Raw genomic sequence first — 26422 nt, 5'->3', positions numbered from 1 at the left:
CAGATGTTGCTCCTTGTCAGTATTTCAGAACCCTTGTACTACAAGTGTTCGAGGAACACAAGGGGAGATCCCCGTCAGAGTAGAGCGGTTCGCCGCCACTCACCTCGTGAGGTGCTTTTCTTTTAAAGCGCCGATGTGCTTGTTTATTGCATTCCCTAAGCATCATGCATTGTATTGCATTGTACCTATCGAGTTTCTTTCTCTTTCATGCATAGTATTGTATGTACTGTTCATTCAGAGAAGTTTCGGTTCAATTTGATTGCTACCCTTTCTCCTCTTGCGATTGGCGTTGGTTTGGATAGCTTTCTCCTCTCGCGTTTGGCACGCGTTTGAATCCCCTTTCTCCTCTCGCATTTGGCATGCGTTTGCTACCCTTTACCCTCTTGCGTTTGGCATGCGTTTGGACCTACCATTTCCTCTCTTGTGTGTGATACGCTGAGAGGTTTTCTCTTTCCTCTCTCGCGTGTGATACGCTGAGAGGTTTTTCCTTTTCTCTTTCGCGTGTGATACGTTGGGAGGTTTACCCTTTCCTTTCTCACGTGTGATACGCTGAGAGGTTTTCTCTTTCTTCTCTTACGTGTGATACGCTGGGAGGTTTTTCCCTTTCCTCTCTCGCGTGTGATACGCTGAGAGGTTTTCTCTTTCCTCTCTCGCGTGTGATACGCTAGGAGGTTTTTCCTTTTCCTCTCTCGCGTGTGATACGCTGAGAGGTTTTCTCTTTCCTCTCTCGCGTGTGATATGCTGAGAGGCTTTCTCTTTCCTCTCTCGCGTGTGATACGCTGAGAGGTTTTTTCTTTCTTCTCTCGTATGTGATACGCTGGGAGGTTTTTCCCTTTCTTCTCTCGCGTGTGATACGCTGAGAGGTTTTCTCTTTCCTCTCTCGCGTGTGATATGTTGAGAGGTTTTCTCTTTCCTCGCTCGCGTGTGATACGCTGAAAGGTTTTCCCTTTCCTCTTTGGCGTGTGATACGCTGAGAGGTTTCACATTCCTCTCTCGCGTGTGATACGCTGAGAGGTATGCCTTACCACTTGTTGCATTGTTATGCACACTCCTTTTCTCCGAGACAGCAGGATATGTCCCTATGTTTCTCCTTCTTTCTGAAACACATGGATATGTCCCTATGTTTCTCCTTCTTTCCAAAACAGTGGAATATGTCCCTATGTTTCTCCCTCTCTCTCATTTCCTCACACGATTTCAGCGTGTTTGGAATTTATCTCAGGTTGTGTCGTGCACACACCTGGGCAGGTTATTTTTGGACCTCTCACGATTTCAACGTGGTTTAAGGCCTCGTTTGGAAACAGGCTAATTTAGTAACTTTTTGACTATTTGGCTAAAAAAGTAGGTAAAAAAAACTTATATGTTTGGGATGACTTTTTAGCTAATTACGAAAAGATGTGCAAAAAGTAGAGAGAAAAGAGAATCTTTGACTTTTTTGTATGAGTTGTTGGCTTTTTGGCTAAAAAGGTAACTTTTTGGCTTTTTGGCTAAAATGATAAGTCCCCAAACGGGGCCTAAGTGTCCCTTTCCTCACACGATTTCAGCATGTTTGGAATTTATCTCAGGTTGTGTCGTGCACACACCTGGGCGGGTTATTTTTGGACCTCCTCTCACGATCTCAGCGTGGTTTGGGTGTCCCTTTCCTCACACGATTTTAGCGTGTTTGGAATTTATCTCAGGTTGTGTCATGCACACACCTGGGCGGGTTGTTTTTGGACCTCCTCTCACGATTTCAGCGTGGTTTGAGTGTCCCTTTCCTCATACGATTTCAGCGTATTTGGAATTTATCTCAAGTTGTGTTGTGTACACACCTGGGCGGGTTGTTTTTGGACCTTCTCTCACGATTCTAGCGTGGTTAGAGTGTTCTTTTCCTCACACGATTTCAGTGTGTTTGGAATTTGTCTCAGGTTGCGTTGAGCACGCTCCTGATTGGTTGTTTTGGGATTTGTTTTTCCTCCTCTCATGATTCCAGCATGGTTGGAGTATGTCACCCTTTCCATCTACTTTACTGTCTGTTACTTGCATTGTGCATGCATTTTATCGCGCTATTTTGCGCATTGTATTGTTTTGTGCACCTTACTTGCATTGTGCATGCATTTTATCACGCTATTTTGTGCATCGCACTGTTTTGTGCACCTTACTTACATTGTGCATGCATTTTATCGCGCTATTTTGTGTATCGCACTGTCTTGTGCACCTTACTTGCATTGTGCATGCATTTTATCGCGTAATTTTGCGCATCGCACTGTTTTGTGCACTCGCGCTGTTTAGCGCATCGCGCTTTCTTATGCATCGCACTGTTTTGTGCAGCTTTATCACTCGCGTTGTTTAGCGTATCGCTATGTTTTATGCATTGCATAGTATCATTCACGCTATCTTGCGCATCTCACCCGCACTTGTTAGTGCACCGCATTGTTATGTGTTACGCTTTGGTTGCTTTGTTATGCGCCCATACTTTGCTGCGTTGTCACGCACACTTCACTTGCATTGTTATGCACCCCTTTCACCCGCGTTGTTACGCATACTTAGGTTGCATTGTCATGCATACTTCTCGCATTGTTATGCATAGTACTCGTTGCATTGTTATGCACTCTACTTGCGTTGTCGCGCATGTTCTACTTGCATTGTTATGCACGTTTCACTAGCATTGTTATGCACCCCTCCACTTGCGTTGTCACGCACTTTTCACTTGCGTTGCTATGCATGTTTCTAAACATATTGCACCTATTGAGTTTCTCTTTTTTGTAGGCACGATATTGTATGTACGGTTCATTTGAAGCTAGCGCGACCAGACGATATTATATGTACGGTTCATTTGAAGCTGGCACGATCAGACGATATTGTATGTATGGTTCATTTGAAGCTGGTGCGACCAGACGGTATTGTATTTACTCCGCGTGAGACGTAGCAAGAATTGTGTAATTCTCTTACATCCTTTCTACATGTGATGTAGTTTGGTTCATATTTGCCTACTTAAACTGTTGCATTCATTGTGTATATTTGCTTCATTACAGCTCTCTTTGCATAATCATAAGTTATGCTCGGCTTTCTGCATGTCATTCGCATCTTGTACCAGCCTGCGGGCGCATCTCTTTGTTATCTTGCCTGTTTGTTTAAGTTTTCGGCCTTGTCAAAAATGGGTCGTCTCTGGGCATTGACATTCACTCCCGTCACTTGTGACTTCCGAGTTCTGTCAAAGAGGGGCAACTATAGACACCCCATTTTTGACCGACCTTAAGACTCAGACGTCATCGATTGAGTGCTCGGTGATAGTGCATGTCGTGCTCGTTTCGAGGTCTCGGAGTTTTGGCTGAGAGCCTTGCCTCCGGGCCTCTAAACTCTTTGTGCTTTGTCTCAATTTGCGGACCGAACCTTGTTTCTCTTCCCTGGAAGGAGGGAGGTGGTCTGTAGACCACCTTTTTGTGGTCGTAGACCACTTTTCGTGGTCGTGAACCGCTTTTCTCGTTTGGAAACCAATTTCTGATTTTCGGAGCCTTCGGCTGCGTGCCTTGTCTCGGGACCGCTTAACGTTCTCCGTTTGGCTTTGTTTTTGAACCATGCCTTGTTGTCTCTACCTAAAGGGACACTGTGGTTCGGGAGACCACTTTTGTGGTCGTAGACCACTTTTGGTGCCGGTAGACTAGTTTTCGAGGCTTCCGGCTGCGCGCTTTGCCTCTCGAACTTTCATCTTGCATCCTTTTTTGTTTGTTTTAGGTACAAACCTTGTTTTCCTTATTTGGAAGGTGATACAAGGGTGGGAGACCATTATTTTCCCTTGGAGACCACTTTTCTTCCCGCCAGCCAGTTTTCTGGTCAGACAATTAGTTTTCTTGGTCTTTGGGCCACCTTTTCTGGTCGGCCACCACACCACTACCTTGCTTTCAGTGTGTAGACCACCTTTGCACAGTGGCCTACCACTTCAACTGGTAGGCCACTTTCCAGCTCATTCCTGGAGATATTTTCTTCCAGCTGGCACAGCTGGAAGCCATTGAAACCATCCTCCATACACGTGTATGGAGGGATGACCTTGGACCCTTAGCTTCCTCAAGAAGCTTACACTTTTGTTCTCTATATAAGAGAACCTCCTCCTCCCTCCTCTAGGGTCAGAAAAATTACCTTAAGAGTTATAGATACAACCTTGTATCTATCTTGCCCTTTACTTCATTTTTGTGCTTCAAAAGTGTAGTTTTATCATACTTTAACACACAAACACACACTCAAACACCATCCTTTAGTTGCTGAGGTGCTTAGGAGCTGGTTTTGGTGTTGTTGGATTGGTTTAAGCTTGAAAAACCTACTAGAGTTGTGGTTTTGAAGGTGATCTTCAAAGGTGAGCCGTTAACTCCTTAAACCCCCATTCTTGCTTAGGTTTTTAGCCTTACTTGCATATTGTTTTAAGCTTAACTCTAAACTACAAAAATTTCTAATTTTGTATACTTAAAATCTTTGTTTAAGGTCATTTTTGTGTTGGGGATTGTTTACCCCCTCTTAGGCCTTGTTTGGCCTTGTTTTTGTGCCTTCTTTTTAAGCCTTTGGGACCACCTTGTTTTGGCCTTCTCACCACTGAAACTCAGAGGAATTTCAGTAGTGGGAATGGTGTTTCGAGGTCCCAAAAAGGAGAGAGACATCCCTTCTCCTTGTGTCTTGAATACTTGCTTCATATGCCTCATGTGTGAGCATGTTTGTTAAGCTTATGTTAGTCATATCTTAGCTTGTATTTGGGCTTATTTTAGCATGGCATACCACTGTTTTTACTTGGTTTTGTCACCCATGCATGCCTTATACACTTGTAGTGTAAATCTCATAAACTAGTCTTGTATGCTTCATGAAGTAGCATGTCATTCTAGCTTGATTTGAGTCCATTTCAGCATGTTTTTGGTGATGTTTTACCATGTCATACCTCTGTTAGGGTTTGGTTTGGTCACCCTTTGCATGCTCCTTGCACTTGTAGTGCAATTCCATGAAATAGCCTAACATGCATCATGCTTTAACATGTCATTCTAGCATGCTTTAGGCTTAACTTCAAGAAGCTTTTGTCCATGTTTTAACATGCTTTAGCTCTAATTTTTATTTTTTTGTCACGCATGACTTGCTTTGTATAGCCATGGTTCAATCTAGCTTGTTAGCTTTGTGTATCAAGTCCACTAGCATGCATTGTTTGGCCTATTTGAATGATTTGGCATCATTTGTTATGTGATTTCAGTCCATGTTTCATAGTCATACACTTGCATTTATCACTCATTCAATGCGTTGGAGGGTTTCCCCCTTTATGCCTTAACATGAATCAGTGCGTATGCCTTCATGCCTAAGCTTGCGAGCTATCATTTCAATGTATTTTTGGGATTATTTTGCCATAATATAACTCTGATTTTTATTGGTTAAGTCATCCCATGCTTGGTCTTAATAGGTGTAGTGTAAACCACGTTATTTGCCTTGTATGCATTATGCCTTATGTCCTTCATGTTAGCTTGTTTTGGCTTCCTTCCACACATGTTTTAGTATCATTTTAACATGTTCTAGGACTGTTTTAGGTTGTCTTTGCCATATGCTTCATGCTTTGTATAGTTGTAGTGCAATTGGCCTTGTTAGCCTTGTGTTTTGTTGACTCATGCATGCTATCTTTGAGCTATTTAGATGATTTGTCATCATTTAATACTTTATTTCAGAGCTTATAGTATGACTATATTCACACTTCTTTCATGCTTTAAGTGCCTTTGAATGTTGTGCATTGTCGCCTTGCTTATGGCCTAGTGTGTATGCTTGCATACCTAGGTCTTTGAGCCTCCATCTTAGTATGTTTTGGTCATTGTTTTGGCCTATTTCAGCTCTGTCCATGGTTGGTTCATGCATATTTGCCATGTATTGCATGCCTCCTTTGTAGTCCTCTTTATTAGCTTTCATGCTTTAGGACCTTTGCATGCTATACTTGTGTTTGATTGAATGATTTGGCATCCTTTCTTACTTAAGTTCAGTGCATTTAGTGTTGTTACACTTCCGCATTTGTCACTCCTTGAGCCTTCTTGAGAGTTGTGCTCTTAGGCCTAGTTGATATGCCAATGCATTGTGCATGCATACCTTGTCTTTTGTGCCTTTGTTTTGGTGTTATGGCCACTGATTTGGACATGGCTGAGGTCTGTCCATTTTGGTTTAAGTCCATTGAGCATTGTGTATGCCATGTAGTTCATCGCATTGAGTATGGCATCTTATATGGCATTGAGTATACCATATTGTTCATTGCATTGAGTATGCTATGTTATTCTTTGCATTGTGTTTTGCATACCTTGCATTCCATGTTTACATGCTTAAGTTGTATTGCATATTTGCATGCTTGTGTTGCATTGTATTTTTGCATACTCCATGTTACATAGCATTGTGCATGCCATGTTTTGTGTTACATTGTGTTTGGAGTAGGTGTTAGTCCAAACACGAGAAACGAGGGACGTTTCATACTTGAAGTGATGAAATGTGCCTTAATTCTCGATCGCCGATGCTCTTGATCATGCATGATAGAGTTATAAGCATTTATGTGTTTATGTGTGCATTCATTTCATATTGAATTGTACAACTTCGCCTCTCGGCCATCATGCATCGAGATGCGTGATTGGTAGCCCAAGGGTCGAGAACTACAATCCCTTGAGCTTATGAAATGATAGGGAGGGTGGTTGTACACACGTATCTTGCAAATACATTGTCATGCCCTCTCTTGCTCTCTGTTGCAGAAAACTAGAGTTTGGCAGCAACAAGTGGTCGGCCAGCCAGAAAAACTAGCTAGCCGACCACTTTTCTGGTCTACAACAAAGATAGGTGGTCGACCATGGTTGATGACACCCCTAGGTGGTCGGCCACCCTCCCACAGGTTCCCAAGGTGGAGTTCAAGCCTTCTGGAGCTTGGTGCAAGGTTCTGAGAACAAATGAAAACAGAAGCAAATCGGGGCATCGCATTGGATTTTTGAACGAGGCGACCAGGCATGCATGTACTCCTCTTCGCGAGGACCTCTGTTTATTGCTTTCCTTAGCTAGTTTATGCTTTGGTTTTGTACCTAATTAGTTAATGCGTTTAACTATTCAATTTGTGTTGTAGTAGTTAGTTAACTAGGATTAATTAATTAGATTTGTTTTGTAATAATTAGTTTAATTAACTTAGATTAGCTAGTTAGCTTCTTATTCGGACCCTCCGTCGAGAGGGCCAATTGTTGTAATAAGCGTACGTGTGTGTGATGCATGTCTTCCAACCCCCATTTCTTTCTCCCTTTTACTTAACCGCTTACAATGGTTAGTTTTAGGGCATATTTTATTTAACATACCTTATGCTTGCATACGTGCATCCATTCATCTATATTGTATGCACCGGGCTCAGCGCATCACACTAATTGCATTGTATTTTTAATACATTTGCTTGAATACGTTTTCAACAGCATGTTATCAAGTTGCATTTCATATGACATTTTAGAATAGCCGAGCCTATCTGAGTTGCATTTTTGCATGTGTTGCATTAGCCATCTTAACATGAACTAGGATCATGCATGATTTCTAACTAGTTCCTTGTTTTGCCTTGAAGTACACTGTGAGTGTTTATGCTTTAGCATGCTGCATGTGTGTTAAAGTTGCCATGAAAGCATGCTTGCCATGAGGCTAACTGCTTATTTGATATAACTGCCTGAATGCCTATGGGTGAAGGTTAGATTGCTTGAATTGGAACAATTCATCAAATCCCCGATTTAGCCTACTCACGAGTAGTAAACTTCAAAACTGTTTTTAAACAAACATGCAATGTTTTGTTCCAACTTAGGCGATCTAGTCTATACTTGTATGCTACGCGCATCACATAGTAATTCTAGGTTAATAACCGGAATAAGAACACATGTGTTTTCAAAAATAAAATATCATGATTAGTAAAGGCCGATCTTTTGATCGGGCGAACGGGGGTGCTCATTGCATGACCTTCCCCTTTCGTACCCAAGTTTCCGAGCCGAGGCAACTTTGGTGATGACGGACACGTGGCCTTAGGTACGAGTCAGGGTTTCCTAAATCCCCAAAATAAAATATTTATGTGGCAACTCTGTATCTGACAAAGCAGTCCATGTTTGGCACTTCTTTATAAAAATTAGTTTTCCAAAATGATTTGCCGGATTTGGACTATTTGGTGATTTATCGGTCTCTTATTGCACTTTGTGAGATTAGATTCAAAACCGTGACATTGAATCCGAACTTGTAGTAGCTTGAGAACAAAACAGAATTCGCGCCCTCGCAGTGCAGGTCTCCGAGAGTTCTCTGGGCACGTCTACACTAGCAATTACAGATTTAAACCAGTAGCAGTTATCTGTTTGAATCTGCCTCCAGATCTGTTTGAATTCAAACTATATCTGTTCAATTCAAAATTACACCTGTTTAGGTTGGTTTCATACCTGTTTGGGTAGATTATTTGCCTCTAAATAGAGGACATTTCCAACAGTCTTTGGCATCCGAAAATAGACTGAAAAAATTGATTTTGTTGCATTCCTTTTGCTCTCTTGCATCAATTTTTCTTCATATTATTTTAGGAAAAAATTCAGAGAGTTTAGTACACAGGTTTTGTTCACCGAACAAATTGTTTGGAGTGCTACTACAATTTGTGAAGATCATTGTATCTTGGGAGATAAACGCCATTTTCTGTAAGTACCGTAGCAGGGCGAATCTGTCTTAAAGACAAAGTGTCACACACTCGACTTGATCTTTTAAATATTTATTCGGTTCGATAAAATAAATTCGGTAAGTAATTTATTTTTATTTGTTTGATTTTTTTCGACTTATTTATTTTACACAGAAAATTGTTCCAACATAATTTAAGTGTGGAAAATTTGTTTGGTCAAGAGTTTTAAAAAGAGTTTTGAATTGAGTTTAAAATGAATGATGTGACATATGATATTTAATTCAAAAACTTAAAACTCAAAACCAAATACATAACCCAAAATCCTATTCCAAGCTTATAAAAAAAATTAAAAAAATTTTGGAAATATTTTTTATTTAAAATATCCAAAAAAAAAAAAAGAACATTGTTGTGGTCAACTAGTCGGACGTCTGGGTTAGCCAAATTTTCCCACCTAGAAAGGAGTTTTCGAATTTTCAAAAGTGGGTATGGAATTATAATTCGAAAACTCAAAACAAATACTAAACTGAAATCAATTCGTGGAAATGTGTTTGGAGAGTTTCTCCAAACACAGTCGTAATTTTTTAAATTATAAGGGACAATTTGTATTTTAAGCAAATCTCAAGGAGTGTATTTGTAATTTATCCTTAATTTTAATAATTCCAAACATTTATTTGTAAGGCTTTTTATATATATAATTGATATAAAAAAAACTCAATTTAATAATCATAATTTATTTAATTTATAATATTTGTCTAAATAAATAAATAAATGATATGGGTATTTCCAAAATTGATCATTTATTTATTTTACAAATGTAATAAATTAAATAAGTTTCGATTGTTAGATTGATCTAATTTTTTTATGAATAATATTTATGATTTTTTTTTTATAAAATAAATACTTCAAATCATTAAAACTAGTGTAACGCCCCAACTTTCGGGCCGTTAATACATCAACTCAGCCTTAAATTTAAACCTCTAATTAATTAATAACCTCAAAAAATACAAATTTATATCTCCGAAATAATTACACAAATGTATCCAAAATATATCTTATACAAATCTCAAAATAATAATAATAATAATAATAATAATAATAATAATAATAATAATAATAATAATAATAATAATAATAATAATAATAATAATAACATATAGTGGTGACTCCAAAATATATAACTCTAATAATCTCTTAGAACTTCAAATCCAATCTCCACTAAATTGCTCCGCACCTGAAAAATAAATTAATTCGGGAAGTATACAATACGACAGGAATAACAAAGCTCGGACACAGAGTAAATTCATAGGGATCCAATAATTACACAAAAGATTTAATTCGAGATACCAAGCAATTTATCAATTTGTACAAATCAGTTAACTCAACATATGATAATTTATCTAGGATCAAATACTCGGTCTTACTCAGTATAAGACCCAGTAACCGACCTCACCCCCCTCATCCAAGCACAACCACTTATACGGGCTATTGGTACAGAGCATATTAGCAAAGTCCACTCGATCTATGTACAGAGTATTTCCACGTTATTTAGCCAGACAAATCAATATTTCCAACACAGAATAATTACACAAAGTTCATCAAATGACTAGAGTAATCACAAACGAATAAACAATGAATAATTTCACAGAATTTATCAAATTATCGTAATCATCAAGAGGAGTACAAATTGAAGGTGATTAAAATAACACTCTTTGCAAAGAGATTTAAATGCGGTATATTGTATACCACCCGAATTATCCCAAATCAATTAATTCCATCTCTAAAATTGCTCCATGGGTCTCCGAAAATAACTCTAATCTTAATCTAATAAAATCTACAACTCTCATTTCCTATATCACCAAGGCAGAACAGAATTTCTAGATTCAGAACCACTTAAAGATTGAAATTAAAAGAATCATTTCAGATTTTTCCCAAGCTCGGCCTTTCTCTGGTTCGTAGGGAATTTTATCTAGTTTTCATAACATATTTCGGAAATAGAATAGTTTTGCTAAATTTTTAGTTATTTAAGAAACACTCTAGCGTTGTCCAAATTCGTCGATCGTTACGAAAATCGGATTTCTCACAAACCACTCTCTCTTTTGCAACGAAACCAATTTTAGTTGAAATCTGACTCGTTAAGGAAGATTTTAACATAAAATCAAGGTCCAGAAGATTTTTCTACATTTTTCTAAATTTTTTGAAGTTAGATGTAAAACAGATTTTTCTGGCACGGTTATTGAAATAAAAAAGTTGGTAAGAAAAGAGGTCAACTAGGGAAAACTTTCCACTTCTCTTGTGATGAAAACATGCTAAATAATATGTATTAAACTCAGAAATTTAAGGTGAAGGTGTGCCTCTGGAAATTTTGAGAGATTGATATGAAAAAAGATAGTCTTATACCGATTACGAGAAATCCAAGAAGGGTAGAATCATGACTCAACTCCTTTCATTTTTAACACAAAAATACCATCAAAACACGTCTAAAGTGAATGTTTAAAACTTCTAAGAGCATGTATTTGAAAGGAAAAATAAGAGAGAGTTGTGTTGTGGCTTATTTGATTGCCTAGTAAAGTATTTGCACAATTTATTCTTTTTTCTTCTTTCTTCTACCACCAAATCTCACTCTCTTGCCCTCTCTCCCTCTCAACTGAATGAAGTGTTTGTATAAGAGTTCTTATGTGCAAAATGCTAAGGGAGAGGTTTCTTTTATAGGAAAATTGGTGCAAAAGGTCCATTTTGCCCATTGGTTGGAAATGGGTTGGATATTTTGGATTTACTTTGAATCTAATGGAATAGTGGATTGTTATAGGCCTTAATTATACAATTAATCATGATATAATTAGGATTTGGTTAGGATTGAACTTAGGGTGGAGACATCATTCCATGATTTAGGGGTACTTGAATACTTTTTCCATGAATTCATGGATTTTGTTTGAAAAAGTGTACAATTTTTCTTTCCCTAGGATGGCTGGCCATTATAGACCCGACTTTCTTCGCATGCCCCCCTCTCGGAGAGGGCGCGAATTGGTCTTACTACAGTTCGGACTCCTGTCACGGTTCTGAATCTAATCTCACAAAGTGCAATGTGAGACTGATAAACACCAAAGAGTTCAAATCCGGCAAATCGTTTGAAAAATCGATTTTGAATAAAAAGCGCCAAACATGGACTGCTTTGCCAGATTATAGAGTCGCCACCTAAATATTTTATTTTGGAAAATTTAGGAAACCCTGACTCATGCCAAAGGTCACGTGTCCATCATCACCAAAGTTGCCTCGGCTCGGGAACTTGGGTACAAGAGGGGAAGGTCATGCAATGAGCACCCCTGCTCGCCCGATCAAAGGATCGGCCTCTACTAAGCATGATATGTTGTTTTATAAACACATGTGTTCTTATTTCGGTTATTAGCTAGCTTACTATGTGATGTGCACAACATACAAGTATAGACTCAATCACAAGAATTGGAACAACACAACTCATGTTTGCTTTCAAAAATGGTTTGAAAGTGCTACTCGCAAGTAGGCTAAAGCGCGGATTTGCCACCCTCAAATGGGCTTTAAAACATGATTTTGTCACTTCGCAAAGTGGGCTTAAAACTCACAATCATCGAGTTGTTCCAATTCAAGCAATAAAGCCTCCACCCACAGGCATTCATGTAGTTAAGAATTTAAGCAAATAGCCTCATGACAAGCATGCTATCATGGCAACACTCACACTCATGCAAGGATGCTAAAGCGTAACATTTATAGTGCACTCCAAGCCAAAACAGAAAACTAATTAGAAATCATGCATGATCCTAACTATGTTAAAATGCCTAATGCAACACATACAAAATGCAACTAAATAGGCTCGGCTATCTAATCATGGCAAACGAAGCAACTTGATAACATGCTTTGAAACACGTATTCAAGTAAGTATTGAAATACAATGCAGTTTGAATGATGCGCCGAGCCCGGTGCATGCAAGACAAATGAATGATGCACGCATGCAAGCATAAGGATGCTTAATTGAAAAATACCCTAAAATTAACCATCGAAAGTGGTTAAGTAAAAGGGAGACAGAAGTGGGGTTAGAAGACATGCACACACACACGCACACTTATTACAACATTGCGCCCTCTCGAAGGAAGGTCCGAATAAATAAGCTAACTAGCTACGCTAAGCTAAGCTACTTATTAAAAACCCACTAATTAACTAACTTAGCTAATTACTTATTACAACACAAGACTTGAAATTAACTAACTATTCTAAGTTAGCTAAATAAATTAATTAACTAAGCACATTAACTAATTAATTACAAAAATCGGCAAATTAACTAGCTAAGTAAAGCAGTAAAATGGCCTCGAGGGGAAGGAGACATGCATGCTCAGTGTGCTTCGCCTGAAAACGCATTGCCTTGCCGTAAGTTGCCTCTGTTTGCACTCGAGGTAATCTCAGAACATCATATGAACTTCCAGGTTCCATAATTCTGCCTTTGCTGCAACAGAGTGCAACAGAGCCAAGACAATGTATTTGGCAAGAAATGTGTGTACTACCACTCTTCTCATCATGTCTCAAGCTCAAAGGAGTGTGGTACTCGGCTCTCAAGCCACCAATCAAGCATCTCAATGAATGATGGCCCAAGAACCAAACTTGTACAAGCTTAGTGAATGCGCACATAAGACTCAAAGTGTCATCGCCCTATCATGCATGATCAAGGTTGACAACGACCATGAAACGCGACACGTTTCATCACTATGAGTATGAAACGTCCCACATTTATTGTGTTTGGATTGATGTCCGATCCAAACACATGCAATGCAACACACATATGTTATCTTGCACATGTTTTACTTGGTCATTTTCTTGTTTACACATTTTAGCTTTCCAATTGGTCCATTAACCGGTTAAGTCCAATTATGAAAAGTCCTCTAATTTGAAAGATGACCTAAGCTTCGAGTACCTTGAGCATGAAGAAAGTATTATGCTATTGGTTAGTAAAAATCCTCAAGCAGGGCCGGCCCTGGGGCATAGGCCACAAGGCCATGGCCTAGGGCCCCTCAAAATAAACTCAAAAAAAGGGCCCCCTTCTATTATAACACTACAAGAAAAAAGGGTATATAACACGGAAGCATTTGCGACAGCATCATTTGCCGTCGCAAAAAGTGATTTTTTGCGACGGTTTCACTTGTCGTCGCCAATAAATCGGATTTCAGAGATGGCACCATTTCCTGTCGCAAATGAACAAGCTTTTGCGACGGCAAAAACGGCAGTCGCAAATAATTCAAGTTTTTTGCGACGGTATGATACTTGACGTCGCAAAAAAAAACCCCCAAAATCTGGGCTCAGCTATTTTCCTCCTTGGCGCTCGTTTTTCCCCCTTAACAAAAACCCCTAATCTTTCCCCCCTTAACCAAAAACCCCTAATCTTTCCCCATCTCTTCTTGCGACTCTCTCTCTCTCCCCCCTTGAACCAAAAATCCCTAATCTTTCCCCATCTCTTCTTACGACTCTCTCTCTCTCTCTCTCTCTCTCTCTCTTGACGGCGAGCAGCGGCAGACGACGGCAAGCAGCTGCAGACGACGGCGAGCAACGTGCGACGGCGGCTAGCCAGCGACGACGGTGCGGCGTGTCTCTCTTCAACTCTCTCAGTCAGTCTCAATCTCTTAACCAGGTTAGCTCTTCTTCTTCTTCTTCATGTTCTTTTTCTCTCTCTCTCTCTCTCTCTGGCCATCTGTGTGCTACCATTTTCCATAGCTTTGTTGTTTTTTTGGAAACATAATGAATATTCTTGAGATTGAGGCACTTCTTTCAAGTAAAATTTTCTAGCCATCTTTTTTATTTGTTTTATTTATTTTTAAATTTTTAGGGTTTTGTGTTTTATCCCTCTCTCCTTACATTTATTTGATTTTTTTGTTTTTTGTTTTTTGGGTGTGTGCATACTTTTTGGTACATTTCCACCTCATTCTAATTTTTCTAGGTCGTGTTGTTGGGCTTCAGGTAATTGGAGTTTGGAGTCCATGAAATTACTCCCAAAGATGCCTACTTTTCTATTCTAATTTTCAGTGTCTTTGCTTGATAGATGGGTTTGGCCTTGAATTTTTCTTTTGTTGAATCTATTACATAGAGTGGTGTGGGTTATTAGATATGAACTCTCACTGTATGAAATTTTGATTAAGGTTCCTTTCTGCCTTCTTTGGGAGTAATTTGCTCTTTGAATTTACTGGCATATCCTTGTGCATTTTCCATTTTTGGCTTCTTCAAAATCTTTGTTCCCTTTCTAATTTGGCTATCTAGAATGTTTCTGCTATCAGGAATTTCTCTCCTCTCCTTTAGTCATATCGTTGTTGGATGGTAGCTAACTTCATTATCTAATAGGGCTGTTTATGAGGAACTCGGGAAATATGGGGACCTAGAGAATCAGGTTTTGTACCGTGAGCGTGTTGAGGAACTAGAACCAAGTATACGGTACTGTCTACACAAACTTGGTGAGTCAAATTTACAAACTTCTGAACTCATGCACATTGGTGAAATGGAAGGACCTGCACTCGATCTTTTCAAAGCTAAACTAGAGGTAAGTTTAGTTGTTTCAGAGGTTAAGCTATGAATAATGTTGTATCCTGATCTATTTATGGTCATCTCCTTTTTAATAGTGGTTAGATTATATTTGCTTCTTATCTGTAAAATTGGAAAAGAATTTCCAGACTTTTGTTACATTACTTGCCATTTATCTCATGTCTCGCTTTATCTCGATTTGCAGGCTGTTATGGCTGAGGCAAGATCTCAGCAGGCTGCATCTATGATAGAATTTCATTGGCTTGGTCATAAATTTCCAATTTCTAATGCGAAGACACGTGTTTCCATATTGAAAGGTCCGTAATCAATCTCCATTTATAATGATACAAATGGTCAGTATGGTCCAACAATCAACAGACTTGGAAAGTGTGTGCAAGTGTGTCTCTTAACTTTGTCATTTATCCTGCATAAACATAATGGTCAAGAGTTTGCAGTTGTCACATACCATGATCCCATGAAGAATTTTGATAGGACTAGGGTTAACGGTGCGGTTGCTAAACTTATTAAAGTGAAGAATGGCTTCACAATGACTGCCTTAGAGGTTGGCCTTGCATGATGCCATATACTTGGTTTATTTTAGAAATGGTATAATATGTTGCCAAGTTTTGACATGTTCTAAACATAATCATAACTGGACTCTTACACACAGTTCATTTTTAGGATGCTGCAGGAGAAAATTGTTTAATATTATAGTAGACACAGAAAATACTGGAAAGCAACTTCTTCAAAATGGTGATCTCCGAAGAAGAGTTACACAGTTATCCATCTAAACCAAATTCAGTCCCAAAATGCTTCTGTTAGATTGGTTTGTCTTTGTATTTGGCTTTCTTTGTATTTTATATATCCGGTATTTGTTTGTGTTTGTCAGAAGGTTATTATCCTACATTTTCAGGTTGGCAAGGGGAATGCAGAAGTGGCTCTGTCTTTGGTTGGATATGATCAGGAACTGAAGGTATAAATTCACATATGTTTTTTATGCTATTCTATCCTTTTGTTGCTCATTGAATTGATGGTGTTTGGTGTTGCTGGAGACCATTTGTTGTTTTGCCCATGTGCAATTGTGTGCGCTGGAATATTTCTAGCACGTGCCTTTCTTAATGGTATATCATTTATATCATTGAATCATGTTTATCTGGCCAAGAATAATAAGCAATGGATGGGCAAAATCTTATTAGCATTCGTGCGTTTTTGTTTTTGGTTGGATAAAAGAACTTTGGCTTGGGTTAGTTATATTTTGTTTTTAAAGAGAGTTGATGTGTGTTGCAGCGTGCTATGGAATATGTATTTGGTTCAACATTTGTTTGCAAAACTATTGATGCAACGAGGGAGGTAAGTCCTTTTCAGTAATCTTTTTCCCTAAGGTGCCTTTGTAGATGATTATAACATATATTTTCCATATGAAGATGACATTTTTTCTTTTGTTGCTTTGCTGCTATGTTTCTGGTCATGTTATATTTGAGTGCAACATTGATTCTACGTCTTGATTTAAATGTACTGTAGTTCACTAAGCAACACTACTATGTTCCTGCACATATTTATGTTTTTTACAAGTGTTAAAAAGTAAAATCCATTGTTGCTATTATTCTACACAAGAAGATGGTTTTAATTATTTTTATCCCCTTCTGGTAATCTAACTTTCTAAATCGGCAACTAATATTTGCAGGGGTGGTGGTGATCTGTTAAGGCAACTTCATGCTTTGGCAGAGGTTGAATCCAAACTTTCTATTCATCAGAAGAGATTATCTGAAATTGAAGCTAAGGTTAACCTTAAATATTACCTCTCTTACTCAACAGAAATACGCAAATAAGAATGAAGTGGATAAGAATGAAGAAAGGAAGAATAGAAAACACTTTTTTTGAGCTTAAGTCTTTTCCTTTTTTATTTGTTATGTTTCTTTCTTTTAATAATATCAACGATCCTGTCATTTATTTATTTTATATCTACAATCGTGGTTGTTCTTTAATTTTGTTCCTAAGAGGTTATGGTTATTCCAAAAGCCATATAGAGTATAATTGTTTCATTATAAATTTTAATTAGTGGGTAGTGCTGGTGGCATTCTGTATCTTAACACCAAGCAGCCATTCACAACGTGTAAATGCTTATTTTCCTTTATTGTTTTCTTCTTGCCTTCGGGCCATACCCTTATTCATATTTTAAGTTTTGTCGTATTGATGTATCAATATTATATAATAACCATATCCATGCTTCATAGCTCGTATGTAGTTTCATAATGAATTTGAAATTATTTTTAATGGGTAATCTTTTAGAGGTGTCGTGTCTTTAATGAATTATGAAAAATCGTGCCGTGAAATCATGTTTTACTTAATGATCAGTTCGGTTAACTAGAAGTTGCCAAGATGTAGACTGGATATCTTTTCTTTAAATTTCCATCGGGCATGTGACTTGTAATTTCAGATGTTGAACTTTTAGTTCATGAGGAGTGCTTTTTCTTTCTTTTTCTGCTCTTTCAAAAGTTGGACACTGTTTTATACACATAGAATAATAGAGATAAGGACAAAAACCTCATGACATTGCATTTGATGTGCTTCGTTTAATTTTCATTTTGAGTCCTTGTAACTAAGACACAGGTACTTGTTTTTCAGCTGCAAGTTCTTAAATATTTTGGCTTTGTATTCTGTGAGATCTGTAAATCACCAAATATCAATTCACCCCCTTCATTTTTGCTTATATTATATATTTCATTGGATTTTTTTTGTCTTATCACTACTAGGTGCTAGTGGTGGAAGGAATGTGAGTGCTCATAAGGAAAATGGAGTCAGTAATAGCATGGAGAGAGGTTTTAAGCCCTCCCTGTCAGTTCCAGAAAAAACAAAAAATAATGCGAACCCTCATGTCACAAAGTAAATATGTTGCATTTTGTTTTTTTAGCCTAATTTGCTCATCTCTTTGCAAAAAATTGTGCTTCCACTCTGAATTTTGTCTATATGTTACAGATCTTCTACCATTTCAGTCAATGGGCCACACATGTTCTTGATGGCAGTTCCAGTTCCAGTCTGTAAAAGAATCCCAGATTCTTGAAAAGAATCAGCCGTTGGAGCCTTCCAAAGGTACAATTCTGTCATCATCACATGTTACATGTTTTTCTAGTAATTTTAAACGGCGCATTGTCCACGCCTTTTTATTCCGCGGACATCAAATACCCAAGCCTTTGTATAATTTGTTATTTTGATGACTATATTTCTTTATTGTTGAATGCTTTTTATTTGTTTTATGACTAGTTTGTGCCTTGGTTTAAACCATTGTTTTGTAAGATTCTGCATGTATTAAACAATCATATTATTTGGTCTGCAATGAATCATGTATTATCATGCTTTTCTATTTATCTAGATTGTTAAACAAAAGGTTACTATATATTAAATATTAATTTAAGTTAAATGTTATTTGATATTTTCCTTTGTCTCCACTAGTACAGATTTTACATAAAAATTGTGGTAGTCTAAAACATATAGTTGGATGGAGTCATTTCTACAGTAAGCTAGAAGTAGAGTTGGTCTATGGAGCTGGATGGGTGGACTGTTGGCTTGTTTCAATCCTTTGATTTCTCATGTATGAGCACTTGATATATTGATATTACTAAGAAGATTCTTGCAAATCTCATTTGTATATGCTGTCAATATGAAGATGGCAGTAATATGCATTTCATTTGGTTCTTGAATTTCACATAGGAAAGGCTTTTTTTTTAATTTTTTAATTTTTTTTTATCAGTCTTCATGATCTATTCATGATCTAATTTTTGCCAACCCATATCTCACATTGTTAAAAGAAATTGTTATAAACTGTGACATGTAAGGACATAATGTACTTTCCTCAAAACAATCAGTTTTAACGCCATCAGAGTCGTTAGTCAAAAATAAATAAATAAATATTCCTAGAATCTTTGGCTGTAACAAAAGTATGAATCCTTATTCTGCCAATTTTTTATATATATAGTAGTTAATTTTTTATGTTTTTCTGTAATTAAATATTAACACAATTATATTGTCATTAATTATTTTTATTTTGTTATTTTCAGATATTTTCGGAGTAGCAGTTTGCTTCTTGTGGAATGCAGGCGTATAAAGATTAAAATATTAACCCATGGAAGAATCATGACGAAAACTTTTGTTTTTAATTTACGTTATTTAGATTTGTGAACAACATTATGTATGTATTATGCAACATTATGTATTGGGATAATTTTGCTGACGTATTGTTATGAATGGAAGAATATTTTAATTATGGATGAATTTTTATTTATATACTGGACTTTTTATATTATTATGTAATTATTGATTTTTTTTTAGTTATTTTTCATTTAATACAGGTTATTTTGATATTTTTAATAATTTTAATATAGGATTTTTTTTAAAAAAAAAAATTTTGAGACGGCAGAACACCCCGTCTCAAAAAGAAAATTGAACCAGGCTTTTTGTGACGGCACCTATACTGTCACAAAAGGTAGGGAATATAATTGAAAAATAAGGCCTTTAGCGACGGTATCATTGCCGTCGACAATAGTCATTAGCGACGGCTCAGGTTGCTGTCTCAAATACACTTTTAGCGACAGTATTTTTCCCCGTCGCAAAAAACCCTTTTAGCGATGGCAATACTGTGCCGTCGCAAAAAACTCAGATTTTCATCCATTATTGGCGACAGAAATTTGCCGTCACAAAAAACGAATTTTCCCGTCGCAAAAGCAAAGGCGACGGCACTTGCCGTCACTAAAATCCTTTTGCAACCCCCTTTGTTGCGACCCCCACTTGCCGTCGCAAAAAACCATTTTACCGTCGCAAATACCTTTTGAGACGGCGTTTGGGGTATTTGCGACGGCGTTTTGCCGTCGCAAAAAATAATTTTTTTTGTAGTGTAATTTAGTATAATATATTAGGTATATTTTAAGTCTAAATTTTTTTTTAAAAAAAGTCCAAATTAACTTAAAATAAATAGACCCATTAAAAAATTGAAAGGCCATTCAAAAAAATTAGCATTGTTATCCATTGGAAAATAGGCCCAAAAAGGGGGTCTCTCTTATTATAGTTTAGTCCTAATATATTAAGTATATTTTAAGTCCAAAAAAAATTAAGGAAGGCCCAAATTAACTTAAAATAAATTAATCCATTAAAAAATTGAAAGGCCCATTTAAAATAATTAGCATTGTTATTAATTGAAAATGATTTTGCAAAAAAATTAGATTATGCAATTATGATTGATTTATTTGCTTCTAAAAACACAAGAAGAGTGAGGATCAAGCGATACTTATTAGTTATTGTAATGTAATGCTAAGTATTTTTTGTGATTTTGACACAAATCTTTTGTCCTTTACTTTCAATTTTTTTTTCATTCAATGAAAAAAAAATGTGAAGGGCCCAGAAATTTATTAGTTGATTATTGGTTTTGGGCCCCGAAAATCTAAGGGCCGGGCCTATCCTCAAGGGAGGATTAAAACCAATAAGCATGAATGCCTCAAGTTCATGCTCAAGCCAACAAGGGGCTTAAGGCCACTTTCAAAGTGAATAAAAGTTTGAAACAATAGAGTGCAATGACACACATTTCAGCACTGAAATAGCATGCTAAGTGACTTAAAAACAATGCAAACAACTCATGTAATGCATGCTCAAAAGCTAAATACATTAAGCTAGTAAAGAGCATCACTCTAGAAGCATGCAATATCAAACTCAAAGGACCAAACCAACTCTGGACAGACCTCAAATATGTCAAAACAGAGGCTAAAATGTGCCGAGATGATATCACGAAAAGCAAGAAAATCATGCTCATGTATTGGCTCATAAACAAGGCATAAAGCACAACTCTCAAAAGCTATGAAGGAGTGAAATATGTGAGAGTGTGACTACACTATATACATTAAAATTACATGCTAAATGATGCCAAAACATGTAATCATCACATACACAACATGTTAAAGGCCTCAAGACTCAAAGCTAGTCAAGACCATTTGCACTACAACCATGCAAAACAAGCCTCAAAGGGCCAAGACCACTTAAAATAAAGTTAAAGCATGCTAAAACATTAGCAAAAATGTGCTGGAGTCAAGCTAACACATGCTAGAATGATGGACTAACTCATTAGGCATTTAAGGCTATTACGCAAGATTACACTACAAGTGTAAGATATAAGCAACAAGTGGCCAAACTAGCCAAAAACGGAGTTAGAGCAGGTCCAAAAAGTCACAAAAACATACTTGAACTAAGCTTCAAAAAGGGAGAAACGCATGCTCACTTGGTAGGCCATCAACACATGCAAAGAAGACATGAGGAGAGGGGACCACCATCTCCCATTTTGGACCTCAAGACCACTTTTCCACTACTTAAATTCCTCTGGAATTTAGTGGTTAAAAGGCTAAAAAGAGATTGTTTCAAAAGCTTTAAACGATGGCACAAAGCTTAGCAAATAAACAATGAAAGAGGGTGGACCACCCCTAACTCCAACAAGGACTCAAACCAACATTTTTAACACTTAAAAATAGAGGTTTTTGTAGTTGATAACTAGGCCAAAACAGCATGCAAAGGTGGCCCAAATTAATATACAAAAACAAGCCTAAGAGGGGTAAATGCTTACCCTTGAAGCACAGCAACTAAACATGTAACTTCTGAGCTAAAAACCAGCTTTTTGAACTCCAAACAAGCCTTCAAGAACCTCAGCTCCAAGGTAGTGGTGTTTGACTAGGTGTCTCTTTGCAAATATGTGAAGAAAACTCACTTCTAAAAACTATATAGCACAATATATATATATAGAGAGAGAGAGAATTCTAGAGAGAGAGAGGAATTTCAACTCTGAAATTTTGTAACCCCTCTAAAAGGGGAGCGACCTCCCCTTATATAGAGCAAGCAAGCAAAAAGCTTGCTTCATCCCTCCATACACGTGTATGGAGGATGAGCCTCAGTGAGCCATAGCTGGCTCAAAAGATCTGAAAATTTCTAAAAAGGAGAAAAATTGGCCGCCGGCCAGTTAAGGTGGCTGGCCGGCCACTTCCCCTAGCCGGCCGACCACTTCAAGTGGCCTACAAGAGAGAAAAGTGGCCAGCAAGCCCTTCCTCTCTTCCAGGCAAGAGGGATCAAGGTTTGGCCCAAAAACCAAGGCCAAAACACAAAGTGTTAAAAGGCTCAAAGACAAGGCACTCAGCCGAGACCCTCGGGCGCTCAAAACAAGCACAAACATGCGTAATCATTGAGTACACAATCGATGACGTCAAAGTCTTGAGATCGGTCAAAAATTAGGTGTCTACAGCCATGTGCAAGCAATTTTGGAGGATTTTTGTTGATTATATATATATATATATATATGAAGATATTTTGTGTACAAAATTATTTATTTAAGAAATGTACAAGTGTATATATATATATATATATATATATATGTGTGTGTGTGTGTGTAATGGTACTATTTTGAGGTCAAAATGTGATTTAAAAAAATATGAGGGCTTAGGTTCAATTAAAATATCTATTTCAAGTACAAAATTAATAAATTAGTGTTAGGAAAAATAATTTGGTATTACAGCAGTGATTTAGAACCCTTCAAACTTCAACTCCCACCACCCCCACACACGTGGCAGGTAGTGATTGGAGGATGAGAAAAAAAAAAAAAAAAAAAAAGTGACCAATCAAAAAAGAGAGGGGGTCAAAAGGGGTGGGGGAAATGAGGTCTCAATCTTTATTCTTTGAGAATAATCGATGAGCTAAAGACTTTATAATAATAATTCAAAATTTAAGAACTTAATAAGATTTACAAAAGTAACTAGAGTTATGATAAATTCTACAAATCTATAAATAACACCATCCATTCTAGATGGGTTACTAGAAGGGAGTCCATTCCATTTGTTTTATTCCTCTTCGACTCTATTAAGATATGTTTGGAAATTCAAATAGAAGACTTTCAACAAGAAAGCTCTCATTTAGAAACATACTATTTTAATAATTTTTTAATTTTTTATAAAAAGATGTAAAGAAAAAAGAAAAATAAAAAAAGTAATGTGACAATTTATAGTAATTTTTTAGCTAAAATGTATAGTTGATAAACGAGACCTAAGCATAATTATAAATAATATTTTAGATTATACATTTTACATTATTATATGGGTTAATTATAATTATAATTTTTAAAATAGATGTCTTGTATCATTTGATTCTTGATATTTTAAAGGAGGAATTACAATGCAGTGACGTTTAGAAAAAAATATTTATTAAGACATGAAACATTTTTATAATTTTAATTATTAATATTTATAAAGTTTACTATGTGTGATTTTTTTTTTTTTATAACTTTATATTGAAATGTAATTCTTCCTATTTTAAATGTATCAGTTTGACTTTTAATATATTAATTTTATTACTAAATAATTCCCATATCCCAAACGAAAGTTAAATAAGTTTTATCATTTTTTGTTTTTAAAAATAAATTTTAAATTTAAATTTAAAATAAACCGTCTATTTTTTTAGATGAATCAAATGAAATTACGTAAGTACAATTAATTAATGGATCTAGCTTTTATATATGTATATATATATTTTTTATAAATGATTTATATACAAGAGTTTAAAAAATCAAAAACTTAAAAAAATAAACTACTCAGATCACTACAGAAGGACTAGAAATGAGCTCCACAAACCCAACAATACGGAACTGAATTTCTCTCTAATTAAAGAGTGTTGTTCACATATTGAATTGGTGTGCCTTTAGAGTAAATCAAAAGCGTCACGCTAAAGAATTAACTCACGTTATGCTGAAGAAGTATCAAACTACATTATTATGGTGGGCTCGTTGTGAAGGTAACTGGTGGAATATGATGAAGTAACTCACGTTCAATCATCCAGGCCAGCCCAATACTCTTGGGCCTAAAGTAAAATCTCAAATATGAGATTTTTTTAATATTTAAATAATATATATATATATATATATATATTTGTATTTTATAACTTTTAAAATTTAATTAATTTTTATGTGCATCTATTCTTATAATTAAATGGGTTTATAGACTTTATTTATTGGGGTTTATTTTGTTGGGCTTCGAGAAAAGAATTTTGTTTATTGCTCGACTTTTGCGTAAAGAATGTGTTGTATTCGTCATTTACTATTAAGGGATTATAAACAAGAATAATATTTATTTTTCTGGCATTTGAATAAGAATACTTCTTTTTTTTTTTGGGTGTCAAGCCAATTAGAGCAAGGAGGGTTCATTATTTTGTTAGATCTATTGGTTTTTTTTTTTTTTTTTTTGAATTATTACAAATTTCAAAAAAAAGTAAAAATTAAGGGTTTCAGAAATTGATGGTATTATTCCAATTTGAAAAATAAATATTATAAAATTTGAAATAAGTTTCACAAATTTAATATAATTACATTAGATTTCATTAACACTTATTTTATTTTTCATTAATAATTTGTCAATCATATAAACGAAAAAAAATAATGTTATCATATCTTTTACCTATAAGATATATTTTACTTTATTTATCTTTATATTTTCTTATCATCTATATTAATTCTGATTTTAGCCTTACTAAAAAATATTAATATAATTATGTCAAATTATAAAATTTGTTATATTTCTCCGCAACTTAAAATAATAGTATGTTTGGTTTCAGTTTTTTTAATTCAATTTTTAGAAAATTGAATTTTTTGTTTTTCGTATTTTTTTGTTTTTAGTAAATATTTTTAAATTTTTAAGCATTTTTTTAAAAAAAAATAGATGCACCTTACTTAGATATATCTAAAAATAAAATATTTGTGAAAAAATATTTCAAAAAATTAATAAATATACAAAAATACGAAAAATATATTGATTTTTCATTTTTTTTAAAACTATTTTTGGTATTTAGTGAATTTTTTAAAGAATTTTTTTCACAAAAATTATACTTTTTAAGTGTATTTATATTAGGTGTGTCTAAAAATTAAAAATAATTGCTAAAAATATTTAAAAAATTCAATAAAAACAAAATAATATGAAAAATAAGAAATTAAAATTTTTTGAAAAATATTTTTAGAAAACTCAAACTAAATAAAGTGATGTAATCTACCCTAACAATTGTTTTCATAGACCCCTAGAGTTGGTTTTAATGCTTTTCACCATATCAGTGTATGAAAGGAAAAATTATTGGGTACTTTTGGAACGTCACGTGTTCATATTATTTATTAATCATCATATACTATGTCTTCTCATATTTTCTAATTACATAATACAAAATTATGAGTTTCATTTTCTCTATCAATTACAATACTCCTAAAATATCACGTGACTGTACTCGAAGAGCACCCAATAACAAATAAACAAAAATGATTCGGCTCGATAAAAAAATTTAACATTGAATTGAAATTTTCAATTTTGTTGATTGAAAAATCCAAATAAACTGTATATTATGGTTCAATTTATAAGTTTTGTGGGTTTATCGTAAGGGAGAGATTCACATAATGATTAAAAGAGTTTCATAAAAACTTGTAGAAGTTCACATCAAGAACAAATAAACAAAAATGATGAAAATTACTCTATAAATGTTTCTCTTTAAGTTTTATTGCAAAAAGTACATTGTTGATCACTTATTTTAAATATTTAAAAAAAATATTTTAATCAATTTAATTAGTATTAATGTAAAAAAAAATAATAAATTAAAATAGATTATACATTATAAAAAAATTGACGGAAAACTAAAAATTTCCATCAATCCTATTCAATCGGTTAAGTTTGAATTGATTTTTCATCAATCTTGACAGTACATTATAAAAGTATGTATGAAGATATTTTTTGAAAGGACTTCACCTAGTTGACTGCTAGAACACCTTTTGAAACGTATTGTTCGTGATGAGAACGCGGTTGCTACTACTTTTATTTTTATTTTTTTTCCAGCTCTGAAAATAAAATAAAATAAAATAAAAATAATGAAATTGACATGAAGAAATTGTTTGGTAAATTATTTTTAAAAGTCCAAAATTGTTTTATAAATTTTTAAGAACATCTTCATACAGAAATAAAAATCATATAAAAATTATGAGTGGTCCCAAACTAGTCATTGTTTTTGGTTGGGATTAGGAATGGCAACAGGTCGGGTCGGGTTGGGACAGGGCCGAGAATCACACACCCCGTTCCCGATCTGCGATGGTGCAAATTCTCCTGTTCCCATTCTCGATTCCCGACGAGGAATATATCACCATCCTCGTCCCCGTCCCCTAACGCAGATTGGGGTTCCCCGACCTCGAAAATTCCCCGACCAAAAAAAAAAAAAAATCAGCGAATGAAG

General features: G+C 35.5%; 1 protein-coding gene and 1 long non-coding RNA gene across 6 annotated transcripts in view; one reads left to right on the top strand and one right to left on the bottom strand.

The window, feature by feature from the left end:
- The window catches only part of LOC114271793 (uncharacterized), a 286811-nt gene that overhangs the window by 67483 nt on the left and 192906 nt on the right, over positions 1-26422 (bottom strand). The window lies entirely within an intron of this gene.
- LOC145791150 (uncharacterized) lies at positions 14126-18247 on the top strand. 4 transcript variants are annotated; one of them, XR_014330870.1, is made up of 8 exons: positions 14126-14273; positions 14978-15173; positions 15360-15471; positions 16068-16127; positions 16442-16504; positions 16839-16935; positions 17908-18037; positions 18131-18247. It is a non-coding gene; the product is annotated as an uncharacterized LOC145791150 (long non-coding RNA). The 4 variants fall into 4 exon arrangements; XR_014330867.1 differs by lacking the exons at positions 14126-14273; positions 14978-15173; positions 15360-15471 and adding exons at positions 15609-15716; positions 15836-15980; XR_014330868.1 differs by lacking the exons at positions 14126-14273; positions 14978-15173; positions 15360-15471 and adding exons at positions 15619-15760; positions 15836-15980.

Source organism: Camellia sinensis, chromosome 5 (assembly GCF_055761805.1).
Source record: "Camellia sinensis isolate YWXY chromosome 5, ASM5576180v1, whole genome shotgun sequence".
In the NCBI taxonomy this organism is placed as follows: Eukaryota; Viridiplantae; Streptophyta; class Magnoliopsida; order Ericales; family Theaceae; genus Camellia; species Camellia sinensis.
Note: the sequence above shows the minus strand (reverse complement) of the source record. Positions and strands in the feature narration are given on the sequence as shown.